The 9,014-nt window shown below is 39.6% G+C and overlaps 1 pseudogene; it reads left to right on the plus strand.

Moving 5' to 3' along the window:
* Positions 1-3,267: 3,267 nt before the first annotated feature.
* LOC130879425 (putative vomeronasal receptor-like protein 4) lies at positions 3,268-4,245 on the plus strand (annotated as a pseudogene).
* Positions 4,246-9,014: the final 4,769 nt, after the last annotated feature.

Here is a 9,014-nt window from a genome sequence, read left to right on the forward strand (position 1 = left end):
GATTGATTATATATATATATATATATATATATATATATATATATATATATATATATATATATATAGTGTGTGTGTGTGTGTGTGTTGCCTCCATGTATGTAGTGCACCACTTGTTTGCCTGAGTCAGAAGAAGGCAATTGAGCCCCTGAAACTAGTTACAGATGGTCATGAGGCACCATGTCGCTATTAGAGAATCAAACCCAGGTCTTCCACAAGAGCAAAAAGTGTTCTTAATACTGAGTATCTCTCCAGTTCCTGACCTAGAGATTCTAAAACACAGTACATGACAGTGTAGCTACTGTAGATGTATGTTGTTGGGAGAAACAGATGCTTGGCTCTTGCAATTGAAATAAATCTATTTATTTACTAGATTAAGCTTTTAAAAAGTAAATCTCATGTAAATATAAAGTGTATTATTTACGGTTTCATATCCATGGGGAGGTTTTAGAGTGAGCTCACCCACTAAATTCTGCATCATTTCTATGCATGTATTAATTTGTGTATGTGGAGTATAGTAGTGAAATTTAAAATACAATTGGGTACACTTTTTCTCACAAGAACCTGATTCAAGGTAATTGCTATCTATTTCTCTATCACAAAGTCAATTTTTAAGTACTGAATTATATTAATTTGATAAAATAATGACACTGGTAACCAGACCAAATAAACTAACATAAACATCAAAGGTAAGAATGTTGGGAATGTGGGATTCCCCTCTGTAAATGGTGAATACCATTGTTTAATAAAGAAACTAGGTTGGACTGATAGGGTAGAACAGAGTTAGGCGAGGAAAAGTAAACTGAATGCTGGGAGAAGGAAGATGGAATCAGGGGAGAAGCCATGGAGCCGCCGCCTGACACAGACATGCTGAAACCTTGCTGGTACATCCTGAAACTCATGGAAAATTATAAAATAATGGAGATGGGTTAATTCTACGTGTAAGACCTAGCTATCAATTCCACACTTTCTTTATCCATTCTTCCATTAATGGGCATCTAGGTTGTTTCTAGGTTCTGTCTATTACAAATAATGCTGCTATGAACATAGTTGAACAAATGGTTTTGTAGTATGATTGGGCATCAAGAGTGGTATTGCTGGATCCTGAGGTAGGTTGATTCCCAATTTCCTGAGAAACCACCACACTGCTTTCCATAGTGGTTGCACAAGTTTGCATTCCCACCAGCAATGGATGCCTGTACCCCTTACTCCACATCCTCTCCAGCATAGGCTATCATTGGTGTTTTTGATTTTAGCCATTCTGACAGGTGTAAGATGGTATCTCCACGTTGTTTTGACTTGTATTTCCCTGATTGCTAGGGAAGTTGAACGTGACCTTAAGTGTCTTTTGGCCATTTGAACAACTTCTGTTGAGAATGTGCATGTTCTAATGGGAGCTCACCAAATCCAGATGGACCAGGAGTGAATGAGCATGTGACAAACCAGACTCTCTGAATGTGGCTGACAATGGGGGATGACTGGGAAGCCTTTGATAAAGGTACTGGGACTTGTTTCTACTGCATGTACTGGCTTTTTGGGACCCTCGTCTATTTGGATGCATAGCTTCCTAGGCCTGGATGGAGGGGAGAGGGCCTTGGACTTCCCACAGGGCAGGGGTTCCTGCCCTCTCTTAAGGAGAGTGGGGGAGAAGAAGGGGAATGGGAGGAGGGGAGGAACTGTAAATTTTTGAATGAAAAAATTAAAAAAAATCAAGAAAATAAAAAGACCTAGCTATCAATATGCTTAAGTAAATGGCCAAACAGTCAATTAATTAATACAGTTTCTGTGTGGTTATTTTGGGAGTTCTGGGCAGCCGGGAAACAAACAAGTGGCCTCCTTACTACACTGTTGATTGAAATTATAAAAGCTGTCTGTGTGTTGATGATGTGTGATAACACTGGGGACATTGGTTTCCAGTGCATGGGAAAGAAACTCTTTTAAAACAGAAATCCCAAACAGGATCACTATACGGTCGTCTGTGACAAGTTCATATTTATCACAATGTGTTGAAAATAGTGTTTGTTTAGTGTGTCTCTTGTTGGAGGGTCCTGGCTCCACTTCTCCAGATATGAGTATGTAGCTTGTAGTAACTGCAGATACCAGGAAAGCAAAATGTAACCATGGCCAGGATGGGGTGGTGGTAGGGAAGAATGGAGAGTAATAAAAGGGTAACATCTGATCAAGGAGAGAGAGAAAGGGAGCTCCTTAGGGAGGAGGGGGAGGCAAATCCAGAAGAAGGTGAGAGTAAGATAAAGGGGAATAGCAGAATACAATTGATCCGATAAGGGGAATGGAAAAACAGATGAGGGGGCTCCTTAGGGAAGGGGAAGAGAGATAAATATAGAAGGAGGATGTAGGTAGGTAAAATAACAATATGAATGGCTGAAGAAGCCACAAGGATTCTCACTGTTAACAATTTATCTCCTCCCTGCCCCCAAAAAAGAAAAGAAAAATAGTGTGTGTCTCGGTAGCTGGAAGTTACTTCTTTAAATCTGAAGTCAAGTTCATAAAAGGTTTAAATGAGATTGGAAGTAAACTGAGAGACATCTAGAACCATTTATGACCATAATGTTTATACAATTCACAGGGCATGGAAAGTACCCTAATGGTTTTCACTTGTAGCTATGTCTTTAATTGCAGACCTAAGAGATGTAAAATTTCATAAAAAGAAATGTAAAACGAGATAAATTGAGATAGACATTTTTACTGATTAAAATAGTGGGGTTATCATGCATTTATTACTGTGTTTTCATTAGAATCATGAGTCTAAACCTAAAGAGTTACAAAATAGAGCTTATTAAAGTTATGGACTATGAGACTAACTTACCTAATATTTTGGATTTCTCTTTTGATTCTTTTCCAGATCATCATAATATTTGTTCAGTTGTACAAGTGTGATTAATATTGTGTTCATTAGTACTGCTTTAGGTGTTAAGTGTAAAATAGAGCAATATAAATCAATAGAATTGCATTTCTAAGACATGAATTTCAGATGTAATACAGGCAGAAAAAATGTGAATTCTGTATAGAATGTAGATGACAATTCATTTATTATGCACAACATGCTATGTATACAGGAATTACACGGAGGGTACATAGAAATATAAACCATGTCCAGTCAGGAACAACAAAAGTTAAGTTACAGATAAATCAAGAATGGGCAGGTAAAGAGAATGATGATATAGACGTATTGATATAAGTCACAACTTTGATGTATACTCTATTATTTTTTAGGTATATGAAAGCATATGTTTCCACTGTGCTTTTAGGATGACTACATTTCCCACTTTGTCCTCGTTAAACAATGTCCTATATTTCCAAGTTGGACTTGGGATCCTCGCCAATATGTTTCTCCTTCTTTTCTACACTTTCATAATCCTATGTCACAGACCTAAGCCCATGGACCTGATCTCTTGTCAACTGACCTTCATCCACACAGTGCTGCTCCTCACTGGAGGGGTTGTTTGGATTACAGACATATTTGAGTCACTGAACATTCAGAATTACATCAAATGCAAGACAATGTTTTACATAAACAGGGTGATGAGAGGCCTCTCCATCTGCATCACCTGCCTCCTGAGTGTGTTCCAGGCTGTCACTATCAGTCCCAGTACCTCTTTCTTGGTGAACTTTAAACTTAAGCTAAAGAAGTACATAATCTATGTTTTCTTCTATATTTGATCTCTCAATTTGTCATTCAATAGCAACCTGATCATCTATGTTGGTGGTTTTACCAACGTGAGTGAGACCAGTCAGATAAAGGTCACTAAATCCTGCTTACTCTTCCCCATTAGCTACATCATCAAGGGATTGATTTTAACAGTGGCAACTTCCAGAGATGTATTTCTTGTAGGAGTTATGCTGATCACAAGTGCATACATGGTGATAATCTTGTTCAGACATCAGAGGCAATGCAAGCATCTTCACAGCTTCAGCCATCTGAGAGCATCTCCTGAGAAAAGGGCCACCCAGACCATTTTGCTGCTGGTAGTTTTCTTTGTGGTCATGTACTGGGTGGACTTCATCATCTCATCCACCGCAGTCCTGTTATGGATTTACGATCCAGTCTTCCTGAGTGTTCAGATGTTTGTGATGAATGTCTATCCCACAATTACTCCTTTGATTCAAATCAGTTCTGATAAAAGAATAATCAATATACTGAAAAACATTCTGTCAAAATACTACCAGAATTTTTTTAAAAAAGTATTTTTTCTTCTTCAAAATATATATTCATTTAAATTTATATGAATGAGGGTTATGCCAGCTTGTTTGCATGTGTGCATTCCTGATGCCGAGGAAGGCCAGAAGAGGTCACTGAATTTCCTGGAACTGGAGGTATAGATGTTTGTAAGGAGTGAGGTTGGGGCAGCCCCAATATTTTTTTCTAAAAAAACAGACTTTTATTTAACTGTTTAATAGTCCAAGTAACAAATCAAGATCCTTCATATATTTAAATACAATTCTGTGATATAACACATACACATTCTTATGACATTTCTGCTGCCAAGTGCTATTAGTCCTTTAAGTGTTTTGTACACTGTAAGTTGAAATTACTATAGGAATTTTCTTACTCTCTCCTTTTTATTTTATATCATAAATGTTCCCTTGGTGCTGAGGCTACTCAAAGGAAGCTCCTTGCTGATACTGGCATTATTTTTTCGTGACAGGGTTTCTCTGTAGCTTTGGATCCTGTCCTGGAAGTAGCTCTTGTAGACCAGGCAGGCCATGAACTCACGGAGAGTCACTTGCCTCTGCCTCCAAAGTGCTGGGTTTAAAGGCATGTGCCACCACTGCCTGGCAGATACTGACATTTTAGTCTACTCTCGGTCATCAAGAATAGCTTAAATATCTGATTGTAGTTTTAATTCTGTTTTCTAATTATAATTTCTCTAAATCCATAGAAATAATATTAGTTTCAATTTTCCATTTTTCATTATAGTTAAAGACACATAAAGTTTTTATGTACCTCTGTACTTGTATTTCAACTCATCCATGCTTTCTGAAATATTATTGGCAGATAGAAATCATTTATGCCTGCATACATGCTATACAATGCATGTGTGTATGCATGTGTGTGCACTATGAAGGATGTGTGTGAATATGCACATAGAGGCCATTGTTGTTGGCTGTTATTCTTCATATGTCATTCTCCTTGAGCTTTGAGAAAGCATCTCTCTCTGTAACAAGGGGCTTACCAGATAGGGCAAGATGGTAGCCCAGGCATTCTTTGGTCTCTACTGCTACAACTCTGGGATAAAAGTGTTTACCACCATGCTACATCTTTTTAAAACTTTATTCTCTGTTATTAAAAAGAGGTTTGTTTTGTACAATATATTCTGATTAGGGTTCCCCTCCTTCTACTCCTCTCAGTTCTTCCCCACATCCCCTTCAAAAACAACCCTAAGATAAAACAAAAACAAGTAAATCAGAATAGAATAAAAGAAGAAAAAGAGCCAAAGAAAAAGCACAAGATACACATACAGACAGAAACACACATAACACACACAAGAATCTTATAAAAATACAAAGAACAAAAGTCATAATATGGATGTAAAGGATCTGTGAATATTCCATTTAGATTGTTTTGTGCTGATTATCTACTACAGGTCATGGGAACTAGCCTTAAGAGTGGTTTATTTCCCCAGTGAGGCTCCCTTGAAGAAAACTAATGTTTCATTTGCAAAGAGCTATCAAACAAAGATAACTTTCAGGTTAGGATTGCGATCCTATGTCCACTTCTCTCAGCTCTTGGACTCCATGTAGGGTGGACCTGTGTGGTGCCTGTGCATGATGCTGCCACAGTCTCTGAATTTATATGTATGTTGGTGTGCTGTGTTTAGAAGATGTGGGAGCCATGTGTGACTAAGTTTCCATCTGGAGTAAATTCTTTTTTTTTTATTAAAGATTTCTGCCTCATCCCCGCCACCGCCTCCAATTTCCCTCCCCCTCCCCCAATGAACTCCCCCTCCCTCTGCAGCCCGAAGAGCAGTCAGGGTTCCCTGCCTTGGGGGAAGTCCAAGGATCTAGCACCTTCTTCCAGGTTTGGTAAGGTGAGCATCCAAACAGTCTAGGATCCCATAAAGCCAGTACGTGCAGTAGGATCAAAATCCAGTGCCATTGTTCTTGACTTCTCAGCAGCCCTCATTGTCTGCTATGTTCAGCGAGTCCAGTTTTATCCCATGCTTTTTCAGACCCAGGCCAGCTGGCCTTGGTGAGTTACCGATAGAACAGCCCCATTGTCTCAGTGTGTGGGTGCACCCCTCGAGGTCCTGAGTCCTTTGCTTGTGCTCTCTCTCCTACTGCTCCTCATTTCGGCCTTGGGATTTCAGTCTAGAGCTCCAATGTGGGTCTCTCTCTCTGTCACCTTTCATTGCCTGATGAAGGTTAATATCCAGGAGGATAACGATATGTTTTTCTTTGGGTTCACCTTCTTATTTAGCTTCTCTAGGATCACGAATTATAGGCTCAATGTCCTTTATTAATGGCTAGAAACCCATTATGAGTGAGTACATCCCATGTTCCTCTTTTTGGGTCTGGCTTACCTCACTCAGGATAGTGTTTTCTATTTCCGCCCATTTGGATGCAAAATTCAAGAAGTCATTGTTTTTTACTGCTGAGTAGTACTCTAATATGTATTCCATACGTTCTTCATCCGTTCTTCCATTGAAGGGCATCTAGGTTGTTTCCAGGTTCTGGCTATTACAAACAACGCTGCTATGAACATAGGTGAGCATATACTTTTGTTGTATGATAGGGCATCTCTTGGGTATATTCCCAAGAGTGGTATTGCTGGGTCGAGAGGTAGTTTTATCCCAAATTTCCTGAGAAACCGCCACACTGCTTTCCATAGTGGTTGCACAAGTTTACATTCCCACCAGCAATGGATGCCTGTACCCTTTACTCCACATCCTCTCCAGCAAAGGCTATCATTGGTGTTTTTGATTTTAGCCATTCTGACAGGTGTAAGATGGTATCTCAAAGTTGTTTTAATTTGCATTTCCCTGATCGCTAAAGAGGTTGAGCATGATCTTAAGTGTCCTCTCCAGCAAAGGCTATCATTGGTGTTTTTGATTTTAGCCATTCTGACAGGTGTAAGATGGTATCTCAAAGTTGTTTTAATTTGCATTTCCCAGATCGCTAAAGAGGTTGAGCATGACCTTAAGTGTCTTTTGGCCATTTGAATTTCTTTTGTTGAGAATTCGCTGTTTAGTTCAGTGCCCCATTTTTTAATTGGGTTAATTAGCATTTTAAAGTCTAGTTTCTTGAGTTCTTTATATATTTTGGAGATCAGACCTTTGTCTGTTGCGGGTTGGTGAAGATCTTCTTCTAGTCAGTGGGTTGCCTTTTTGTCTTAGTGACAGTGTCCTTTGCTTTACAGAAGCTTATCAGTTTCAGGAGGTCCCATTTATTCAATGTTGCTCTTAATGTCTGTGCTGCTGGGGTTATATGTAGGAAGTGGTCTCCTGTGCCCATATGTTGTAGTGTACTTCCCACTTTCTCTTCTATCAGGTTCAGTGTGTTCAGACTGATATTGAGGTCTTTAATCCATTTGGACTTGAGTTTTGTACTTGGTGATAGATATGGATCAATTTTCATTCTTCTTTTTTTCTTTCTTTTTTTATTAATTAATTTATTTAATTATTAAAGATTTCTGCCTCTTCCCCGCCACCACCTCCCATTCCCTCCCCCTCCCCCAATCAAGTCTTCCTCCCTCCTCAGCCCAAAGAGCAAGCAGGTTTCTCTGCCCTGTGGGAGGTCCAAGGACCACCCACCTCCATCCAGGTCTATTAAGGTGAGCATCCAAACTACCTGGGCTCCCACAAAGCCATTACGTGCAATAGGATCAAGAATCCATTGCCATTGTTCTTCAGTTCTCAGTAGTCCTCATTGTCCGTTATGTTCAGCGAGACCGGTTTTGTCCCATGCTTTTTCAGACCACGGCCAGCTGGCCTTGGTGAGTTCCTGATAGAACATCCCTATTGTCTCAGTGTGTGGGTACACCCCTCGCGGTCCTGAGTTCCTTGCTCATGCTCACTCTCCTTCTGCTCCTCCTTTGGATCATGAGACTTCAGTCCAGTGCTCCAATGTTGGTCTCTGTCTCTGTCTTCTTTCATCGCCTGATGAAGGTTAATATTCAGGAGGATGCTTATATGTTTTTCTTTGGGTTCACCTTCTTATTTAGCTTCTCTAGAATCACGAATTATAGTCTCAATGTCCTTTATTTATGGCTAGAAACAAAATATGAGTGAGTACATCCCATGTTCCTCTTTTTGGGTCTGGCTTACCTCACTCAGGATAGTGTTTTCTATTTCCGTCCATTTGTATGCAAAATTCAAGAAGTCATTGTTTTTTACTGCTGAGTAGTACTCTAATATGTATATATTCCATACTTTCTTCATCCATTCTTCCATTGAAGGACATCTAGGTTGTTTCCAGGTTCTGGCTATTACAAACAATGCTGCTATGAACATAGTTGAGCATATACTTTTGTTGTATGTTTGGGCATCTCTTGGGTATATTCCCAATAGTGGTATTGGTGGGTCGAGAGGTATGCTGAACCCGACTTTCCTGAGAAACCGCCACACTGCTTTCCAAAGTGGTTGCACAAGTTTGCATTCCCACCAGCAATGGATGAGAGTGCCCCTTTCTCCACAACCTCTCCAGCAGAGGCTATCATTGGTGTTTTTGATTTTAGCCATTCTGACAGGTGTAAGATGGTATCTTAATGTTGTCTTGATTTGCATTTCCCTGATTGCTAAGGAAGTTGAGCACGATCTTAAGTGTCTTTTGGCCGTTTGAACTTCTTCTGTTGAAAAGTCTCTGTTCAGCTCAGTGCCCCATTTTATAATTGGATTGATTAACCTTTTACGGTCTAATTTCTTGAGTTCTTTATATATTTTGGATATCAGACCTTTGTCAGTTGCGGGGTTGGTGAAGATCTTCTCCCAGTCAGTGGGTTGCCTTTCTGTCTTAGTGACAGTGTCTTTTGCTTTACAGAAGCTTCTCAGTCTCAGGAG

The sequence above is a fragment of the Chionomys nivalis genome, chromosome 1 (assembly GCF_950005125.1).
Source record: "Chionomys nivalis chromosome 1, mChiNiv1.1, whole genome shotgun sequence".
Classification (NCBI taxonomy): domain Eukaryota; kingdom Metazoa; phylum Chordata; class Mammalia; order Rodentia; family Cricetidae; genus Chionomys; species Chionomys nivalis.